Source organism: Patagioenas fasciata, chromosome 13 (assembly GCF_037038585.1).
Source record: "Patagioenas fasciata isolate bPatFas1 chromosome 13, bPatFas1.hap1, whole genome shotgun sequence".
In the NCBI taxonomy this organism is placed as follows: Eukaryota; Metazoa; Chordata; class Aves; order Columbiformes; family Columbidae; genus Patagioenas; species Patagioenas fasciata.
Window position 1 is genome coordinate 6,446,985 of NC_092532.1, and position 23,771 is coordinate 6,470,755.

The 23,771-nt window shown below is 38.1% G+C and overlaps 1 long non-coding RNA gene across 1 annotated transcript in view; it reads right to left on the reverse strand.

The window, feature by feature from the left end:
• Positions 1–219: 219 nt before the first annotated feature.
• LOC139829054 (uncharacterized) overlaps positions 220–23,771 on the reverse strand; it is a 73,882-nt gene continuing 50,330 nt past the window's right edge. Inside the window, exons 4-6 of the long non-coding RNA XR_011741273.1 lie at positions 11,757–11,874; positions 4,128–4,191; positions 220–1,215 (exon numbers count right to left, since the gene is read on the reverse strand). This is a non-coding gene — a long non-coding RNA (uncharacterized lncRNA). The remainder of the gene's footprint in view (positions 1,216–4,127; positions 4,192–11,756; positions 11,875–23,771) is intronic.

Here is a 23,771-nt window from a genome sequence, read left to right on the forward strand (position 1 = left end):
CACAGGCAAAATTCTCCGTTTTGCCATTTCGACAGGAGTCTGCTTGTCTCTCTGTGCACTTGTGTACTCCTCTGCACAGATGTAAAATTAAATTAGTTGGTTTGTTTTGTTTCAAAGAAACAACTCTTCTGATGACACAATCCCTCCTGCTATACATGTTTACAAACACAAATATATTTAGAGAAGTAATTTTTACTCCCCCTTTCAACACAACACGCGCTACTGGGGAGTCACTGCAGAAAAACTGACAATAAACAGAATTATAACCAGCGCTCAATTAAAATTTCTATTTCAAAGTTTTTCTGCCTTCTTTTACTATTTGTTATAATAGAGCTGCTTTGCAAAAAGATTATGTGTAATTACTTGCAAAGAAAATATCTCACTGTAAATGCTAATGTTTAATGTCTGTATTTTTTAAACATTAGATACACTAATCCTTTAAATTATTGTTTCAATTATTTCTTCCTCTTGCTGCCATTAGTGAAATATTTTATATATGCACTTATTCCCTATCTGTGTAAGAAATTCCAACTAAATATTTTTATCATCCATTTCTTTTAGTTCACGCTCCTTTGTTCTTGCATCTCAGAAGAGTTCAAGTAACATGGTATAATAGCATTTATCCTGCCTATTCCCTTCAGAATTCTCTCCGACTCAATGAGATGACCTCTTAATTTCCTCTTTCTCTAACTTTAACAAATAACTAAGGTCTCTCTGCCATTGTACCACATTAGCATCAGTTTTGAACGCTTGTCTGTTTGCATAGTAACTTTTTTAAAAAAATAGCTAAAACCAAGGACTGGTCTTTTGAGTGTTACCATAATACTGTCATCTCTCACCAATATCAGGCTACATGAAGCCTCTATATTTGCATTTCACAGTTTGCCGTGATTCTTTTTGTTGTTCATTTTTTGTTGCCGAAAACTTTCCAGCCTTTGGAAGCACATTTTATACATTCTTTACTTCACTGTGAGTTCTCGGTCTTTTCTCCTAAGTACTGTTCATTGTGTTTTCTCAGATTTTTAAGTCAGCTTCTGAAAATTTTCCCTACTTCCATCTAAAAATGTCACTGTGTATCTTTGTGTTTTCTTCTTCTAGGGAGGATTTACATATATCTGGTGGTTGGAAATAGAATGAGAATGCGGCCTCCCATCACTGCTGCTCTGCATCAGCCTCAACTTGGTCCTATTTTGGCGCTCTTCTCTCTACAGCAAACTAGAAAGAAAAAAGAAAAAAACACATAATACACGTGGATAATGGAAACTGCTATGTGCAAAACTGTGCTCTTGTAAACACAGACTACCCAAAACATCTGTCATGACTTAAAACCTGCCAAGAATTAAAAGTCTTTGACTATACTTCAAGTCATTGGGTATTCCAGCCAGCCACTATTACCCATGCCATGGTCAGCATCTTCAGATGTGAGTGTGTCACCTTTACAGAAATCTGGGTTGATTTTTTAAAGTCCTGGATTTTGTCACTATTCAGAGTCTATAGTGATTCCTTATGGTTTTTCTGTTTCTGTGTCTTATTTGTATTATCCTTGTCTTCATTGAGAAAACTCAGTCAAAACGTTTAACATCTGAAAAAAGTATTTCTCTCAACAAAGGGAGGTTACCTTTGCAATGTCTCAAACTCAACTGCTTTCTCCAGTGACCTCATTTCTTTTGTATTCAGAAAATCTCTTCTTTATCTTAGCTCTTTGCACAAACTTCTTTTATGTTGTTCCTTTTGCTTACACTCTTCCCTTGGTTCAGTAATCTTTCAGTCTTCCCCACCAGCTTTATCTTGCAGATGACTGAGATATGCATTTCAGCAGTCTCAATTGCTATTTTATTTATCCCAAATAAATATCCACACTGTATGGCAGGTGTAATTCTCTAGCTACAAAACTTTAGTTTTGAAAATCTCCCATTTTCTTTTCCATCTATACCTTTAAAGATCCTCATGCTTTTTAGAGATTTTATTTCTTCATGCTCTTTATAACTTGGTTATAACACATCATATCAAGATATTCTCCCATTATCACTTATCCAGTCATGCTATATTCATTACACACACCTACTACAAGAATTGTTGCCTTTTTAGTCCAACCTTTTAAATTGTGTAAAGAAGCAATATTATAGTGTTCAGTCTGTGATTTGGCCTACACACCCAGACTGAATTAAAGCTAGATGGAGGGGCAATTCAAGTATGTTGTGTGTTTAAAGGCCTCTGTGTGAAAGAAAAAGAAATCTATAATGTTACCCTCAGGATTTCAGGCAATGATATTCCAAGTCTGAAAAAGAGGGAATAAAGAAACTGAAAAAGGATACACACCACTGACCAATCAATCGAAAAGTATAGTAAATGGAAAACAGAAACCTCCCTGGATTTGCCTTCTGGGCTGACAGCAGTGGCTTTGTAAAAAAAGGGAGAGCACTTATGATCCACTTTCTACTTGAGACATATAAAGTAGTTTTTCTGAAGGCGTAACCCACCGTAACAAACTCTAGGGTGGTGTGGAAAAATCCCACCACTCCTCGAGATTAAGACTAAATGATGCCTGGTCTTGGATGGATCCCATGTCTCTCTGCTCAGGTAAGGCCTCCCTCATGGAAACTCAAACGCTGCTGAAATGCACCCGTTTTTTCTGCAAAACCGAACCACACTGAGGATGATCGCAATTTTTAGTAAGACTCAGGAGAATTTTTGTTTAGGCCTAGCAGTAGAGACAATTACAAAAGGATCCTGTGATTTGTGTGGTTATCAGCAGGAAAGAAACTTGCCTACAGGCCTTGAATGAAGAAGAGAGGAGCTCCCCTATGCCCTGACTTACCAAAGGAAGCCCCATTTCCAGCCCCTTCCCAATGCCCAACACCAGCAGCTCCATCTCATCCTACTGGCACAAAGCCCATCTCATTGCTTCTGGACTTTAAATAGATCTTGCAGAACAAAATTAGCGAAAACTCAGTATGTGAGAGACTATCTGGGACAGGATTCCTCAAGTACTTATTACATGGCTGGAAAACTGCAGAAATCCCAAAAGGATAAATGTGGTACATAGTCTCAGGCCATAGCAAGGAACAGAGAGAACCTCTCAGAGCATCAGTCATTTTAGAGCTGGGGGGTGATGCAGGAGCATTCACAAAAACCATTTTAAACACGTGTAACACCATTCATTTCTCCTGTCCTGCTTCTCATTTTCTCTTAGCTCCAGGAGTATCATAGCAGCATCTCTTCAAGCACCTCAGAACTTAGAACAGCCTTAGTTAGAAGGGACCCAATAACCCTTAGCGAAAGAAAAAAGAATGACCTGCTAGAACCACAAAAAGTGAAGTCAAGTCTGTCAGTCAGGCCTCCTGTGTCCTTCAAAACCTTCTTTTGGAAACACGGTACAGAACAAAAGAAGCCTGTGCAGACAACCTGGACCACTCTGCACTCACTTGCAGTGCTCTCCAAGCAGACCAACATGCACACTGAACCTCATCACAACTTCTTTAAAATACTAATTGTGATTATTCTTCTGTAGGATTCCTTACATAAAAAAGTTCATAGCAGGCTTTGCAAGCTCAGTCCTAAATGACAGTAAATGAAATACTCCCCTCTACAACACTTTCTCAAACAAGTTGAACTCATTTTGCAAACCCGCAACTCACCTTTTTAGTACAGGAGCACTTCAGGTGATAAAAGTAAATAGGCAAATATTAAGTGTGGTCACTCAAACATTTACACAAGCAAAGCCACTCTTATTTTGTCAGAAAACAAATAAAGTTCAATATTAGCAGAGTTTTGTAAGCCATCACACTTCACTTTGTTTTTCCACTTCTTTTCCACATCCCAAATTTGGAAGGCAAGGTAACCTTGGTGACTGCTGAGGTCACGTACAGCTGCTGGGGATTGTCCCACCGCTCTCAGGACACACTGAGGCCAACTCCTCTGCAGGTGCTGAGGAACACGGAGGAACACACTAAAAGCGCATGTTGGGAATGGTATTTGGATAAAGATCAAACAGAACCCTAACCTTTTTTTTTATTCTTGTAGAACATGCACAAATGGTACTCTGTTTCTTAAATAAGTGCAATATATATAAAAATGTAAAAAAGAGAGTCTGAGATAACTTTATGACAGGCATTGAAAAGTCCTACCTTGATATTCGAGTCATGTCATGTTTTTGCCTCTCAAATCAATTGCTACCAGGTTTCTCAGAAGCTGGAAAGAGACAACGGAAAGATAAATTCCAATGGACTGGATAAACATCTTCCTCAGAAACAATGCAAGACTTGTGAAGGGACTATGCAAAAGTTACTTAATTTAATGACAGATTTATGTCAGAACAAATCAGGTTTTACTGAAAAGCTTCGCTTAGCTTAGCTAGATTAGCTTGTGATTCTTGCTCTTTTCGTGTACAACTTAAGTGATAGGTAAGACATTGAGTGGGGACCAGAAGCAGCTCTATTCCAAAATGAGGCATGGAAAGGCCGTCCAAATGTTTGGTGGATAGTGCCTTAATTCTTGACAGAACGGGATTCGTATACTTACGCAGTGAAAAGCTCGGATTAGGCACACAACATAATTTCCATTATGTTAATGTTGCTTTAAAATATATTGCACGGAGTGCTGCAACAATCAAATTATCAATTATAATGTCTACTCAGAGTAGAAAAGTGTTGCAAACAGAGGGCTGATTACTGCTTCAGTACTTCCAATCTGCATACTCATTGTTTAGTACAGGGAAAACAAATTATCTTGTGTTGGCCCTAGTTCAAATTTAATTAAATGAGTGCAAAGCAATTATAATAAAGTACAATAGTATAGTAATGAAAGGAAAATAACTCATTAACCTATTAATCTTTATTTATGTTCCTCTCAAATAAGTATGTAATTTCTTTATCACTGCATCCCATAAGAAATAGCGGGTTCTCGTTGCTCATGGCCTGCTTCAGCAGGGCTTATTTTGCTAAAGATCATTGTATGACTTCACTGTTACTATTTATATAGATTTTTACTTAATGCGTCTGATTTTTTTCTCCTCTCCCTTACACAGTGTATTTTAAAACCCTTTCCCACATATCTGTGATGGAGATTATAAACCTGTTCTCACTCCCCTTTTCTTTTAGCACTTGTCAGTTGTGCAAGGTAAACCTCTCGGAGCATTGGTATGCTGCTGTCACTGCGCGAGGGAGCGAGCGCTCCCAGAACATCTGCTAGAAAAGACGCTCTTGCATTAAGACGTAAGATGAAAGCATATTATTTTTAAGAGGACCTGACACAGCTATTGCTTTACAATCTGTATGGGTATAACAACGTATCCCATATTTTCAAATGTGCTTTTTTGGTTGTTCATTCCGAGTTTTATCTAGGTTGCTGGGTTGTTTTGTTATTCTGACAAATCTCAAGTTTAAGGAAAAACAATGTTTTCAGACGATTAGTCAAATATTATACTGTAGTGTATTTTAACTGTGCCTGTTGTATTCTATCTATCATTATTACCTTATCTCTCCAGCACTGGTTTTGTTCTCATGGACATCTTACATTCTGGTGTGTACATTTAATGTCACACACCAGTGCTCAGCTTATTGCAGCCAGTCAGGGTTGACTCTGTCCTTTCACTAAGCTGAGCCACTCACGAAAAAACCCTCCAACCAAATAAAAACCCAAATCACCACCAAAACTGAGCTGTGAGGAAGCAGCAAGATTATGAGCAAAAACACATTTCAAAAATTTTACTAAATAGCACTTTCTCCTTTTTTAGGCTGAGGAAACTGATAACATTACCATTAATTATTTTTCTACTAAATAAAATGAATTAGATGTGGCACTGTGCCATAACCAGTGCCTGAATACTATTCTGGAGAGTAGAAAAAATGGTAACTGCTATACAAATGATAAGAAAATTAAATTAGAAGAACTATAGTTTTAAAATATAGTCTCCACTTCTGCATGCACAAGTGCAATTACTGGCACTGAAGACCAGAGGTATCTGTGTAAAACATATAATCAACACAAATATAATTCTGCATATGCACGAAGGAAGAATGAAGGCTCCTTTCAAAAACTGAGAAATAAAACCTTCAGAAAAGAGTTTGCAAAGTCAGATATCCCCAGGCTTTTTCCTTTCCATGCACAGACCCTGTGTAGACAGGGTCCAATCTTGCTGCCTTCTAAGATTCGAGCGGAATAGCTTCCAAAAAGTTATTAACAGATTCTCTGAGAGGATTGTAGAGGTGCAAATTTACAGCTCAGATGGCTGAGAAACATACAAGTTCACCATATCTTTCCTCTTCACACATAGCAGAAAACTTCTGCCTTGTAGAGTGTATTTCTGGTTTCACAATCTGCTGCTGAGAACTCTGTTAGCAAGAACTGGAACTCTTTAATCTTAATGACACTTAATGAGTCACTCTATTCTTTGCACATTTTTAACACTCAGTTCTTTATTTCACACTTATTGCTCAATTCTTGCTTTTATGTGATTGCAGCACTAGTGCTGCATTAATACAACGATGCCCAGAGCTGCGTGCGGCTCCGTCGTGTCGCGTGGGACAAGTGACATTGCTCATCGTGCCATCGCTGCTGACCTGCTGGAGAGCAAAGCCATCGCCAATAGGTGGCACATTCGCATTTTGCAGAGGATAATGCCACAATTCTGTTTGTTTGCTTGGGTTTGTTTGTTTGTTTGACAATCATATATGTTTTATTTACATTATTCCAACATGTGAAGTAACTAAATCATTAAAAGATGGGAAAAGACAGAGAAATAAATTTCGCTATGTAGACTCTTCAGAATCTCATGTGAATTGTCATCTTTTTCACTCCAAAGTTATGTACTTGTCATCAAGCTAAAATCAATGTTTATTCTCTGTGTAGAGCAACCACTAGAGGGGAGTTTGACACTCATGTTGCAAGTTCACAACGATGAGCTAAACTGCAGGGAAACGTAGAAGACCAGAAATCCACAGTAATTAAAAAAGAACATCATGCCAAACCCACAGATTCTCACCATCTTTCCAGATTACCGAGTGAGATGATTTCTATCTGACTTAATAAAAGCCTAAATTCTGCTGCCAGTTGAGCTGACTTTGTCCAGCTTCCTGACACATGAAATGAAGAAATGAAACTGCAGTGAGCTGAGGAGGAGAATATGAAGCATGCTCAATAATGAAGACAAATATAAAAGAGATTTTCCTGCGATGAGACTGGACTTTGCAAGCCCTAGGACAGTTACACAAGGAAAGACTCCTTTTCTTTCTCCTGCCTGCAAATCACTGGCCTAATGTGGTTTTCAGTAAAAATATACAACTTGAAAATATCCAACAATGTCTACTGTCTGCACCTAGAATGTATACCTAATTGCCTCTCATGTTTCTTCCTGTGCAATACCTTGGGTTTATTTAAAGTGAATTCCTAGTGTACTGTGCTCCACAGGGAGTGACAAGGTCAGATTTTCAAAAAGCATCAGTCTCCCTGTGCAACGGGTATAACGCACATCATAGGTGAAGTTCTCTTTAATGCAAACAGACACAGTTTCACTCAACTTACGCCTGGAAAAGATTTGGCTGTATCTGTGTAAATCCTCAACACACCTCCCAGAACATCAGACACGTTGCAGAATGCGATAGGAATCGGGGGACAAATCCCCAGTGCCTGGGCACAGGGAGGTACCACCAGTGCACGACGACCTCGCCAGTTCTGATCCTTTGTATGCTTAACTCAATAGCCAGAAGGAATACTTAAAGCTTAATTGATTTATCCTATTAATCACAGGTAATCTCATCATAACACAAGATCTTGTATCACAGCATCATATGGAACCCCTCTACTAAATAAAAACAACAACAGAGATTCTGCAACTTCCTTAAAATTGTAGTTTCTATGACTGCAGATATTTTCAGGTGCAAGCATATATCTGTCACAAGCAATATATATATATGTGTGCATCTATATATACACACAGACACATTTTTTCATAACTGGGTCTCAGATGTACTTCTACTGATCTTCACAATAATGGAAGAGTGCAGATTCAAAATAATAAAAAATATAATATATCTTCTAGAAGAAAGAACTGAGTACACTGCACATTGCTTGTCACAAAGAATGTATTTAATCCATGCTCTTACTTATAGCATCAAAATGTTTTTGACAGTAGTAAGGACAGTAAAAAGTCAACAAACGTGAGATAAAGGAACAAAACTGCACTTGCTTTAACTCAAACAGTGTTTAAAGGGACGTTGATCATGTACAAATATATAAAATATATATTGAAAAGTTAAAGCTGTCGCCAATTACAATGACACTCCTGTTGCGTACCGTAACATACAACTCACCTAATTTACTCTAACACCTACCGGTGTAAATCAGGAGTTATTCCACTGACAACACTACCATTTTTCTGGCATATAATTGATGCAAGTGGAGAATATGACCCTGTATCTGAAAACCTTCCATTAAATAAATGATTAGTAAACACAGGTGTTGTTTTTCCCTCGTAATTGATGTGCAAGTCTAACTAGTTTAAAGGCTGGCCATTTGCTTGATGGACAAGAATTTATTTTCCTCAGTAATGAGCACAATTGCATATGGATGCACTGTTTTTTTCCTCTACAAAACAGAGAGGCAATCTATATTTCTATATTCAATCTTTCACATGTAAAAACCTCAAATGTCACCTAAAGATCTTCTGCAACTCCACCGAGTTTATGCAAGATACTGTAACCAGCCCTACTGCAAAGCACCACCTTGGGCACTGGATTGCACAAATCCTTGCAGATTTGAAAACATGCTGAGAATTCCAAACATTTGGAGACTATTGCCTTCAGTGTCCATACTGGAAAGCTTCCAGGAGCGCTGATCACAAAATGGCTATGAATCTGCAGTGTAACACTGTTCTCCACACCCTCTGCCCCCAAAGGCTTAAAATGATCCTAAAATATTTCATTGAAATAGTCAGAGCACTTCCATAAATGCGATGCAAGCCTGCATCTGGAATAATCTATGTTATATTCTGTTCAATATTCTACATATTGAAAAGGGTCACACATTACGATAGTATGAACATGGACATCAAGACCTAATCTTACAAGGACTGCTAAAGATTTTGCCAGCCTCACAAAGCAAGTAGCTCCAGCAAAAGCCCCTTAGAGTCGCTATTTACAAAGTGTGATTCATCTTTTTAATGGTGACAGAGAATTCAGTATGTAAGGCCAGATGGTTGCACAGATAACAAATCTAGCCTGGCTTTTTGATGTTATGGACAGGCTGTCTGGCTCACACTAAGACAGATAGATTGATAGATAGACAGATAGATTGATAGACAGACAGACAATGACCTCTTCTTGAAACCGTTTTGCTGTAAATACACATTTTAGAATTAAAAAATGCAGCTATGTGTAGACCTTGCTGATCTACAGAACTACACGAGAGAGACCTGAAACCATAGGCAGACCTTTATTTTAAGTTTACAAGGTCAGATGTTTCTGTTGTCCCCTTAGGAAAGAGAAGGGCAAGGACTGACTCTGAAAACCTCTTCAATAATAGATCTTGAGCTTTAAGCTAGAACAGGACGATTCTGGGCCAGCACAATGATTCCCCAACAGCTGGTACATGTACTTTGTAGTACTACAAGCTTTTGGCAAAGAAACTTAACTGACTCTGGATTCTATTCCCAGCGCTGCCTTTCCCCAACTTTTAACCCAGGGCAATTTACCCAACTTCTGTCTGTTCCTGGTTAGCCATCTGCTAAATAGATAATCTAATTGCATCCTTTATAGGTTCATTGTGGGGCTTAATTATTGAACATCTTTAAGATATGTCAAGTTCTTAGTGAAGAGTTGTGCAATCCATTAATAAATAATAATGGGGGGGGAGTATGAAGCTGAATTGTTGCATAAGATGAATGTTAGCCAAAGGGGGACAGGAGGAATATAGGTAAGTGATTAGTTGGCATGATGTGAAAAGGGAGCAAAATCACTACATTAATCACACTAGAAAACCTAGAGAATGAAAATGGACTAAGTTGAAATGACAAAAAAGTAAATTTGGACAAATCAGAAAGGACAGACCTGGCAAAACAGAGTAAGTTGTGTGTCAGCAGAGAGGTGTTGAGATTGGGCTCAGCCAGGGACCTCAAGCTGACTTGGGTGGAGAACTTCATGCTAAACAATTCATGCTTCTCCCTGCTTTATCACGTAGCTCAGACGGCCTGTTCGAAGGGACGGCACCGTCACAGGGCACGAGCCTCTTCCATCTCATCTGATGTGGCGGCACCTCAGGGACCAGACAGCTTTTCCTGAACGTGGGGCATTTCTGGGACAGACATCTGCCCAGACATCTCCCTGACAGCCCAAGGGAGGCACCATTGCCTCCCTTCACCAGCCTGAGCATCTGCAAATCACATCATCCAAACCACCTTCACTCCCGAAACACAATTGCTGTAAGTGACCCATCGATTGCGATCTGACACTGAGCTTTGCTGTTTTCACTGCCCAGATACTTCTGGGTTTGTCATCACTCTCAACTCCATTTTATCAGTGATGTGACAACATCTATTGAAAGGATATGGCCCTACTGCAGGAAAGAACTGTATCTGATGAGTAGAAAATTGGTATTTAAATAGAATTATCACAAATTTGATAGTTTGCAAATGAAACAATTAGCTTACTGTTTATTCAGCTCTCAGAAAAGTTACTGTCTATAGTGGATTTCTTGATTGCAAAGGCCGTGCACTTCAGATAGCATGGCAGCAAACAAACTCTTTTCCCTAAATTTTTAGAAGTGCCCTAATTATTTTGAAGAATAATCATAGAATCATTTTGGTTGGAATGGATATTAATTTAAAGAGTTGGTGTTTGTTTTGTTTGATTTGGTTCTTTTGGTTGGTTGGTTGTTTTTGTTTGTTTGTTTTTCCTGTTTGAATTGGAAATCTTCAGATAAAATTATATTTACAAGACCACCAACTTCATCTTCAGCTTGTTTCCCATAGTTTTTAGTTATTGCCTCTTCCTACTATAAATATACTGAGTACCCATTGGAGATATCACTGGATTCAGTTCTCTGGTCCCATTTACATTTAGTATTATAAAAGAACTGCACCAGTGGGAACAAGGTGATGAGGTAGTCTGCACAGCAGGAACTCAAAGAAAATGATTTTTTTTCAACATTTTGCTGTAACCAAACCAAAGAAGGGACCTAGCTCTCAGATTTACTTTTTAGGAATTACCTTGTTTCCAAATTTACAGAAGTAGTACATTATGTAAGCAGGGTACTTTTTATGTCAAGAAAATTGAGAGACTGGAAGACAACGAAAGTCCACAAAAACTATCCTTGTACTAACATTTGGCTATGGCATTCCTCCGGTACCAAAACAGTACAGTCTAACTTGGAGGAAGGGCATGTGTACCAAAGATCTTTTCTACCGATGTCGATGTGCTCTTCTCCTCTAATGTACAATGATAACCTCTGACTTTCAAGTATATTTTAACCACGCTGAGGAAAGTCCTTCAGAAAAACCATGAAGAGTCATTAGGTGCATCAATGAGAAAAACACCATCCAGTGAGAAGGAGAAAGGGTGGGAGAAGGATGAGCTCATGGTTATTTTCTGTATTGCTGAGTCCATGGCACACATGCTGAGCAGTTAAACTATCTTATTCTATGGGCCTCATCACTCAGTACTGAACACTGAGTCTTGCTCAATCTTGCTCCTAAAAGTAGAAGTGACTTTGAAGAATTCCACGCCTTTTAGCTTTAAAATATTAAATGCAGACACTGAGCTTACCTTCTGTCACTCCACCGCTCATCTGCCTGCTATTGACAACAAAGGTGCATCACTTCCAATAAAACTTCATTCCAGCTTTCATGTTTTTCTTGGAAAAGAATGCAGGTGAATCCTTGATCTGTAAAAGATAAATATTATTTTGTTCTAGTCTGACCAGTCTATCAATGACAGTCATTCATCTGCTGCAGAAGAGTGAACAGTGCACCATGAATTCGCTAACATTGCATCTGCTGCTGCATTCTTCTTTGATAGTAAGTGAGACATAATAAACCTTGATCTTTTTTGCACACTGTTTTTTTGTTTGGAAAGTATGATTCATTGGCTATTTGCTACTACACATTGTTCCTCTACAGAATCACATTCTACAGTCACAACAAATTTATTTTCTTGCATTATTCGAAAACCACTATTTATTATTCTTCAAAAATAATAATATAGCAGAGAAAACTCCATGTGAACATTTTAGGCCTGCATTTTCAGTGCTGACACCTGCTGAGTGATGCATCAGAGAAAGAAGGCCTATTATCACCATAAGAAGTCAAGAAAATTCTTTCTGAATTCCATTAAATATCCTCCTTTTCAACAGCTTATTTGAGATATATGAATGTGATGAAATTCCGTGTTCAGTGTGAGTGAAAGTATTTCCATTTCCATTCAGCAAATAACAATCTGTAAACCCTGATGACATTAGAAAGAGTATTTGGCTTTGCAGTGCTCCATGGAAGTTGTTTGAACACCTCTGTCAAAACTTTTCAGCCTAAAAGCTACATTGGTGATCATTTACGCACACAATTGATCATTTAGGGGCTGGAAAAGGATTCTTCGACTTTTCACTGCCTATACAATGGCATTTTCCTGACGGCACATATTCCAGTAATTCTCTTTCACAAATAGAGTGTACTACTGAGTCCTACAACGTACTAATGATTCACCTGCTCCTATTTAGTATGCTAATATTATGCTTCTAATTTATATATAATAATATAATTCATATATAATACTATGCTTCTTCCAGAAGAACAAATAAGGCAAAGAGAGCACCCAGTAGTTCATGTATTTCATCCAAAGTAGATGAAAAAACTATTAACCATATCACAGATCTCTTTCTTTTCAGATAACTGTTTCTTTAAATAATATTTGTTACTTTTCTCCTACAATTTGGGTAAGCTTCTACACTTTTTTAAGAAAGGGAAGACAGGAGAAAGAAGAGAATGTCTAAACAAACATAAACACAGATGGGTGTGATCTGATTCAAAGAACAGGTTTCAGCTTGTTCATCCCATTGTATCTCACCTGAAGTTAATGGATTCACAATAACAGACACATTATGAACCCAACCGAGTATGTCATCTGCACACAGATGAAATTACATTAATTAAATAACATCATGACAGAAAACAGCAATAATGCTCCTTGTTGAAAATACTTCGCCTGTATATAAGGAAACCACTATGAAGATCACTTTGACTCCACTGCTCTTTCCAAAGCTGAGAAGCATGTGAAAAAGATTTTAAAACAAGACAGGTTTCTCTCACTCCAATGCTGAGGTTCCTTTAAAAAAATAAATGATAGGAAACATTCCTGTATAAGTAAAGATTAACTTTGTTTTACATATATTAATTATACTCTCTGTTTTTTTCATCTTGACCAGCAGAAAAATTATAATCTATAATATAGGAACATCTAAGGAAATAAAACAAGTGGGTACAGAACCCGATGAGTAATGCAATGCATAATTACTGGATATGATACAAATTAATACACCTTCTACATGTTTCATGTAGAAAACACTTTTCAACACTGTGCTAGCAATTTCTTGCCCTCCAGTTCTGTTTTGTCTATTCCTTCAAGCAAATTTTCTTTTCTAATGTGTACACTTTCTAGAGTGAGACTGCAACTGTATTTATAAGCACACAAACAATGACATTCACTGATACACTTTTCCTCATTTGAATCAGGGAAAGGTTTGAAACAGCTTAAATCACATAGTAGGTGCATTGTGGTGCAATCTCCACTTACTAAAACACTGAAATATAACGATCATTTAAACAGTAACAGAGGCTCATACCCATGAGCTACATTTGCTCAGTTAACATTAAAATTCCTTCATGGATTCGGCATATTTCAGTTTTTCCTTTTATATATCAAAAACTGGTGAACTCTTTTTCCCCTAATGTAGTTTTCCACATGCAGAGCAGCAGCAAGAACAAGACAGAAAATCATCAGCATCATCAACTGAAGTCATCACCTGACTTACATTTTCAAATTATTATGAATATTGTTATTTAGCTTTCATTTATGGCAGCACCAAGGAAATCACTCAGAATCATTACTCCCTTCCACAATGACAAGAACAAACAACAGCAAAGCAATCCTTGCTCCAAAGCCATTACATATAATCAAGTTATTAAAAATAGCAATTCTGATCATTATGGTGTGTCTGTAAAACCGTATCTAAATTAATCAGCAGATGCCACATCAAGCACTCCGCAATCGTGAATTGTTATATGAGCTGCTGAAGGACACAAGACCGAAACTTCTGATCCACAACCACGGGGCTGGGGCTTCATTGAACTTGAGAAAAGTGAATTCACAAAGGGCTTTGGTATGGGCTAAAATAGCCACGTTAGCTATAGGTAGACTCCATAATAATTATGTGGAAGTGCAAATTCCATGCTTGCTTGTGCATTTGCAAGGCTTGGACATGTACTTTAAACATGGCATTTTTTGCATAGAGATTTATACTAATTTCTCACCACCAATAAATAACATTTCCTTAAACAACATGTTTCCTTAATTTACTAGGTTTTTCATGTACAAAGGTTCTGCCATTAGCCATTCTCATGCCAATAACTACATGTCATGGGTAAATAAAACCTATTATCTGTGTTAGCAAAAGAACACTATAACACATTCAGCTTCCATCAGGTTTGACAATGCTAATGTACAATAGGTTTGCTATAGATTTAAAAGTTGAACTAGATTGAGAAGCTTTTTTAAGCTCAAGGGGAAATGTGGTCATAAAACTGAGGAAGCTTTATGGCAGAAGGCTGCACTGATATCTGCACTTACATCCTTATCAAGAACAGGTCAAATAATCTTTTTTTGGATTTACATGGTGATGAGTTCAGATAAATAAACCAGACCTTGTAATTCATAATCCTAAATGGTAACAATTAATTTTCAGAATCTGTCTCCTGTGAAAGCAAGCACCGGTGTTTCAGAGCCAGGATTATTTTTAACTCTGATGTCCTGGTACCACAGTGTGTGCTGGACAGCTAAAGAACCAGACCTATAAAACTACACTCATTTCATGACTCTAAATGCAAACAGCAGAACTTAGAACTAACTACCTTTTACATATAGCTGACTTAAGCAATCGAGATAACAGAATTCTACAATACTCTGGATGAAACCAACTAAAAACGTGAACTAATAAGTTAGCTGATATTGAGCTCCAGATGTTTCTTACTCTGGCAACATTCCTTAAGTGATGATAAGCAGATTTACATACTTAACTAATATGTTTATTTAAAGAAAATTTCCGAATCCAGACTAGCATCCAGATTTCTTATTTGGCTTCAGATCAAAAGACATACTATTAACAAGGATGGCATCCAGGAAAACCTTTTCAACATCTGCTTAGAACTATGTAACAGATATTTGATTTTCTACAAATTTAATTTCAGGCAAAATTTTACTTCATCCAATACTTTTTATACCCTCAAGACAGCCTGACCTAGTCATTTTGCATATTCAGATCTCAGAATACAGCTCGTACATTGGCAGGGACAGCAGTTGCTAAGGAGAAACTCTTAGTTGGTAGTTCACATTTCAAATGCAACGAGCCATTTCACTTCAAGTGAGAACAAAAGCTTTTTGGAAGCAAAGCCCTCCCCTCACCAACAACATCAGTGATTTAAATAAGCAGGTTAAAAATGTTTTACATGTTTGTTGTAATCTAAAGAAACTTAAGTAGCTAATAAAAAGAAAATAAACTCTACTGTTTCATAAGGGTGAGGAATGGAAAATAAAGTTAATATTGCTGAGTCGTAGTTGGTATTCTTTGAAGCTCTCTGGGAAGTGCTTATTGTTACATTGAAGGCAAACTGAGAAAAGAACAACTCAGAGCAAAAACTTAAAATACTTAGAAGAATGGATGCTGTTCTAAATGTCTTCCCAGGTTCCAGAAGGGAAAACACAAATACATTGTTGACTGGGATGGAAAGTGTGTGTTCCAGGGCTGAGCAAAAAGGACTGGCTAGGAAATATAAAATAGAAACTTCATTTCCAAAATTAATGACTTTAAAACAGAAACAAAATAAAGAAAACTGTTTCCAAACAAGTTGAGCCCTCACATAAACTTCTACTGAAAGCCAAGATAATGATGATATAAACATGAAAGAGGCAAATGTTAAGCAACGTGTTACAGCAGTAGATACACAGATTGTCTGAGGAATGATCACAAGGATTAGGAGAGTTGAGCATAAAAACTACCCCGTGTTTCTTGTGGTTCCTTGGTGGGCATGACAGAACAGGAAAGATGCCTCCCAGGAATTTGGGACAGAAGAAAATCCCCTGGGATCCAGATAACCCTACAGCAGGATTGGTTTCTAGTACCTCACACGCACAACATTCAACCTGCTTTGCAAAGCGTGTAAGTACAGGAAAACTGCTAATCCAGACCAGCCTGCAGGGCCGTGGCAGAACCAGGAACATAACATCAGAAACAAGAAGGTCCTGCCCAGTGAACACACAGATTTTCTTACATTAGAACAAGAGAATATACTTCTACACTTCATTTGTTGTAGAGAAAAAAAAAAAAAAAGGCTAAAAAATGCAACAATTCCCTAAATTGTGCTCAGAAATCAAAACGAAATAAAGGGAAGCCAACATTCATTAAGAATGTACAATTTTTTTAAAGTTTTTTTTTTTTTTTAAACTGGCATGAATTCTTGAGAATATCTGGTGTTAACAATCTGCATATCAAATGGAGTCAAGGCTTTCCCATTGATTTGTCCTTGTAGTGAAGTGATATCAGAAAACTATATTGTACTGGTTTGTTGATGAAACCAGTGACAATCTAAGCTTCTAGAGCTGGAATTCTCCACCATGCAAGATTGGCTTCCCCCAGGTGATGATCATCAAACATGGATGAATGAAGGTGGAATTTTTCACTACATTTATACATACAGTGTAAATAAGCTTCGGATGGTGAGACAATACCTTACCTTCTAGTATAACAACCGTGTCTCACATCTCTTACTCTATATACTTCCCTGATTCCTCTTCCATTTACTACACATCTTTTGGCACTGTCAGATGCTTCTCTTTGCTCTTTTTTTCATTGTATTTCACATGTAAATAAATTTGTCCCTAACTCTTTCATACCAACCTTTTTTCCAGCAGTGATTCACATCCCCAACTACCTGTGTTTGTCACAAATAGAGTGTCTTGGACCATCAATGCTTTCTGTTCCTAAAGGATTTTAAATACACCAGTAGAGTCACCTTTTCTTTTTTCAGGGGTCTGGTTTTCCTGATTTTCCTTTCTGTAATTAAGTTCCTCAGATCCTGAGGACTGCTCTTTTTAGGTTCTTCCCCAGCTCTCTAATATCTTCTAAGCACAGTAACAAGAATGGAAAGAGGTTTTTTTCATTTAAGATTTTCTTTTGTCACCGAATCATCTCACCCCATCCACTTCCACCTTGAAGACCATGGCTTTTCACTACTTAAAATTTGCGTTCTATAGAAGGTATCATGATTTAATGGCTTGGCATCAGGATTTCTTCTTTTACACTGCAGAAAAACAAAATATACACAATTTTCACTTTTTATTTATCCTAACTGCTCATCTCTTTGCCTTATTACTTAATTCCTCTTTGCTCAACTGTAGAATTAATGATACATTACACTGCCCATAGTATATCCAGCCCAGTGTGCCTGAGTGCAGCAGCAAACATAAACCACTAAGGGAGTTTGTAAACTGTTTTAATTATTACATGAACTTTAAAAAGCATCTTAAGATTCATCTCCCAAATGTGCTTTGGTCAGTATCACTGGGAAGACATCGGCAGGTCCTAAGTCTCAACCTGACCATGGCGCAATGTGGGACTCAGCCTGCACGGTGCTAGTGCAGGTAGAGACACAATGAGATGAATTTGTGCCTTCCATCTTCCAAAGACCTGCTCTGCTTCAGGGGCTGCTCGTGTCCACGATCCCCACAAGGTTTCACAGAAGCAAGATCTTTTGCTGTTTCCCATCCCCAGAGCCATTTATCTGCTGGTACCCAGGCCTCCCTCCTGAAAGAAAACAGAGCTCTGTTTATTGTAAACCATGAAGTATTTATCTCTAATTATCCTGACACCTCTAGAAATACTTGGTCTCTCATAAATCAATGTAAATCATGTGAATATCATTTATCTTAAAACATACATCCTCAAAACACATTAAAGCTTCTTTTCTCCATTCTCAGGCAATGACATGCATTTCAGTTGGTCCAGTTTAACACCAGCCTAAGACTTAGTGATCCAGCACTGTGCTAGTCTGTACTTTTACAGAGAGCTGCATATAAACCATTCAACGGGAACACATGAAAACAGATTCAATGGAAGAAATGTGAACTGGCATACAACATTTCCTAAACTTTTAACTGACATAGGAGCTGCATTCCCACTTTCAAAAGCAACTTAGATACATAAGACATTTTCAAAACTGTAACAACCTGAAAACAGTTAAGCATTTGTGTGAGTTATACTTTTAATCTCCATTTAATTAGTAACTTGTACGCACTTCTGTGATTAATTAGATTTTGTTTTGAAGCAGTAGTGCATTATTCTTAGCAGCTGACTATAAATGATTTACTGACTACTTGCAGTGTAAGGAGGTTTCTACAAGTCCCTTGACAGGGCTGAGCAGCAACTCAGCCTGTAACAACTGCCTGAGGAGTCACGGCAGGTAAAGGTGCTTACAGGGGTGCTCTTCTGCCCTGGAGGAATGACAACTGAGAATCAGTAATTGGAAACCCAGAAAAACCCAGCAAACAAGAAGAAATACTTGTGGTTGTGGTTTTTTTCTTTCTTTTGTCTTTTGTTGTTGCTGTTTGTTGTTTCCAGGTTTCTTAAAGGAGGACTGAGGATGCTTTTGCTTTCCAGAGAAGAAAAACTATGCAGGACCTAAAAAGCAACTCAAATTGTTACCAATAAAAGCAGCTTTGTTAGCTACTTGGTGTGGGAAAATGAGTACCATGAAGGCACTTGAGCCATTTGACCAAAGAAGCAAATAAGCTAGAGGGAAATTCCAAGCATAAGTGGCAGAGAAACTGAAATGGGAAAGGTTTGCTACCTTGTCCTAAAAGATTAATAGAAGAAGATTATAAAGCAAGAGCTGGGGAGTGTTTTCCTTCCAGGGCAAGGCAGGGAGGTTTCCTTCAAGGTCACGGGCATCTGTGGCAAACAGGAATAAACGTATTAACAACAACGCTCTTAAGCAACTGTGCTAAACTTCAAAAAGGCTGTGCCAGAGATGCAGGTGTGCTCTGGCTGCTTCCATTCTTGATTAAATTAATGACTTCCCAAAGCTGCTACAGAGCTATGAAGATCTGTGCTGCCAGCGTGGTGCCCGGGGTGTCCCTGACCCCTGCACGAGTGACCAAAGCCCCTGGTCCTCCCCTGCCTTCAACATCATTCTCTTGATCTTCCCATTACTTCATTTCTATTACTGTAGCTGCTTCACTGCTAACAAACTCTGAAAGTCTGAAGTATTAAAATGGAAATGAAGATAAGAATTTAACAAACCGAAGTGATTTCAGTATCAACCTGGTAGTTTTCCCAGCTGACATTCTAATAAATGAGTGTTTCTTTAGTATTTTAAAAGTCATCAAACCATGATAAGGGAGACAAAAATCACTTCCAGTCTCACCTGGGGACTTGCAGCCAACAGCACAATTACACACGATACCATGGTAGAAAATACTAAAGCAAATATTAGGAGGGGTTTTATTTATATGTATTCTGTCTAGGCAGCAGTGTCACAGCTGACAGCTCAAAAGACTGCATTTTCCCAAACTCTTAGTTTTAATAATCTGCAAACATGACTGAAGGAGGCAGTAAGAAATCTAATAAAAATGAATGCAGAAAGGATTAAGGAGACAGCTTCATGACAATTTACAGTTCTACATAGCAGTCTCTTGCTACGAGTTGTGATAAGATAAATCTTGTTTACAGTGTGTTAATCCCATGTCCCAGTAATGCCAGTATGCAATGGATAAAAGTCTTCCCCAGAAGAACGGAGCTGCCTGTGCATTAAATGAGCAGTCGCGGGGAGCAGCAGCCTGAATGGGGGTGTGAAAGGTCCAGGGTTATTCTACATTACACTTTCCCATGAGTTATTCACGTCTTTCTTCTTCAGGAAAATGTTTGAGGCAAATTGTTTGGATGTAAATTATAAGTAAAGCTTTATTTGAGCTTTTCTGGGTCAATGATTGACTTTTATTGTGCTCTGCAGAGTGAAATTTAAAAGCTGGCTTTCAATTTTTTTCATATAATAGAGATTTTATGCATTTTGTATGACTAAAGAGGACTCTTACATTGTGAAATATCTTTAGTCATGAATGGACAGCCTGTTTATGTAATACAAAGTACTCTCCCAGATACATCTCAACTATGAATGTAAAAGTTTGTATCTCTCTTTGTAGAGCCAGGAAGAGTTCATGGACTATTACCTTGTGATCCCTGCATAGGTGATAGGTCCTATCACTTCTTACCCAGGTCCCGTAGGTCCTATCACTTCAAAATATTAGCTAATTAGACCTTATCCAACCTATTGCCAAAAAAGGTAATGGTTTGACCCAGACGGGACATAAGACTGGAACTCAGAAGGCAGATTTTATTTCTAGATCTGGTATTTAATTTTCTGGACACCTTAGGCAGCTCACTTCACCTTCTGTGACTGTTTAATCTTCAGTCTTTCTTGCTGTCTGTGTTGACTGTAAGAGTTCAAACACTCTTTTTCCATATAGACACCTCTCTTGCTTTGTTTTGCAGCATCCATATGCCACTAGAAAAGAAATCGTGATAAAAATAAGTTGAAAAGTTACAAGAACCCTGCGCAGAGACTGGTATCTTCAGTTGCTGCTCATTGGTAATAATAATCACTCTTCTGTTTCAGAATATTACTTGTACATTTGAGAATTTGCAAACATGTTTCTCTATGGGCTGCACTATACATTGACAGTGAAAAGCTGGTTCTCCATTAGTCAGTTTTTATTTTCTCTCTCCCCAGCTTGTTCCTCGCAGCAATAATCCAAGTTCCTTCTCTCTCTGCCATGTGAATGTCTGTATTTTGCATTGACTGCTAACCAATCTGAAAGCGATGAAGCTGTATTCTTTTTAATTTCATCTGTCATTACAGGACATGGTCACCTTAGCAGAAAGATCACTATAATCATTGTTAATGGGCTATTAAGGGGCTTTCAAGTATCGAGATGATCATCAGAAGTAAGAACTGAGAGCCATTCTTTATTTCTGTGTAACATTAATTTTTCCCCAGTAATTCCACGGATTAATAATGCAAGGTTTGTGCACCTCAGGAACTGCTTCATGGTTTCTTACCATATGCTATGCAAATTCTATAATTAACTCTTGACTTCACAATTTAAAAATACGATACTACCAACTCCATTTAGGGATGGGGACAATACCGTGGTGGCCAAGCATTCTGAAGGCAACAGGTAGACGATATTCTTAAAAACATGATATTCTTCTTGATTTGATTAGAGTTTTCAGAATGACCTTAACACATGTTCAGTAATAGTCCATAAACATTTCAAAAGGGCAAAAATGCACAAAATATTTGTAACCTCAAGTCTTATTTATCACTGCTTTGTTCTCAGATGAATTTCTCGATACTAACACCCTTGAGAGCTTTGCAGAATATATAAAAGTGTTCTACCTTCTGCTTAAGCTTGTGTTCTCAGAGTTGATATCCTTCCGAAAGAAAGTGGAAAACCTGCAAAGTGGCACTAGACATTCGGATGTGAAATATTGAACTCATATTTTTTGCTCATATAAGAAATGGAAACAAAGAAAGTGGGTTCTTTCCAGTCCCAGCTGGTTATACATCTTATAACAAACTGTCAAGCAATTTGACTTATCTGTCAGATTTTGCTGAGGTGTAGTTCTCAGTTTCTCCTGAGTTGAACAGGTACCCTTTGCTGACAGGCAATGGAATAAAGAGGTTTACCTGCACTAAGACCTTTCAGCTTTATAGGTTACTGTTCCAAAGTTGTACATGTATATGTAATATATATACAAAGCCTGCCTTTCTGCCCTTTTTTTTTCCCCAGTAATACACTTATTCTCAAACATTTCTTTCCAATTAAACACTTCTTTCTGCCTTCTTTTGGGTCTGCATCCTATCAAGATGGCCAGTGTGCCCTATGTTTCAAATGGCTTTCTGAGGTTGCTCTTGTGATTCTGCCTGTGTTTTCTGACAACCCAGTCATCCCATGTTGCATCTAATTCCTCTCCTTTAACACTATCTTGGAGGATAAGTGTCAGCAGGTGTAAACAGGAAAAAGGAGACAAGTGGCACCATTATAGCATTGCTTTCACTGGAGAGGGGCTACTTTTAGAAAAGAAAACACTTGCAGCAAGTCCTTTTTGATTGGCATCATTGTCTAGTGAAGCTGGCGCACCAGCTCGTGAGCAGGCATCGCGCCATCCGAACAGATGGGCATGCGGATAGGAAGCCAAAAGATAATGTATGAGTACCAAATGTGTGTATTGGAGGGCACGTTTCCCAGGCAGGAACAGCAGAATGGCAGTTTATAAGCTCCTGCACCTATGTTTAAAGGAGATAACATACACATTGCACCCTTACAATAGACACGTGGGTAACACACTCTGAAACAATAGAAAGGGACCTACAAGTGTGGAATTCACTGACTGCAGGAGGATTTGTCGAATTTGTAACTTCACATAAGCAGAAGAGCCATGTAAAACCCAAAGATGGTATCTTTATAGTTTCTAACTAGGGTACTGTTTACAGTGCACGATACTGTACAAAGATTAGAAATGCTACACTGACTTGGAGGACAGTTCTTGGCTCCGGCTTTGACCAAGAGGGACAACTGAAGACCAGGAACCAGGGACTCCATGGATGGGTCCTCTCCAAGGCGACTCTCCCAATTAAACCGTTCTGAGCTGGAGTTTTCAAGTGGAGCATCGTATTTAATAACATCTGGACTTAATTCCATTAATTCACGTTACGACTTTATGAATAGATTTTTATACTTTTGGCTTCCACAATAGCTGAATGAGTTCTACAAGCAGATTATTCAGCACAAAATGAGTGAGCACGTCCCTTGATTTTTGTTAAACTTGCCACTTGGTCAGTGTCATGGGCTACCAGCATAGTTCTTATATCATCAGAAGTATCTGCTTCTTATTCCTCTTTTCTCTATTGCTTGTAGACTTTTCTCTATTGCTCATAGACTCCTACAACAGTTCCCTACTGCACTAAGATATGTTTGTATTTCACAGCTATCATTTCAGGTCTCCCAGATTTCCCAAGATGGAAAGAAAGATAGGCAGTTGTTAAGATCTGGTCTGAAATAATGTTTTGGCTAGAATTTGGGTTTTTATTTACTTTTGACCTCCCAACACCACCACTGCAAATATGGTCAGCACCAATATTATATAGAATACCATATAAGAAACCAATTGCTAAATATTCCTGAGTGATACCAGTCAGCTTTGCAATGTTACACATCTGCTTTAGATGGGCTTGAATCACAAGGAAAAACAGATCACATCAAATAATGCCAGGTTGTAATTCAGGTAGAAACCACACTCTTTGGTCCCCTATAGCACACATGCTTCATGAAGCCCTAAAGTGTAGAATATAAAAAATAACAATGGACCAAGGAGACAGGAGTTACAGCAAGACCTGAGAATGTGTATTTCTCAGCAGACAGACAGACACTGCGTCCTTCCCTGTCAGCCCATTGCATAGC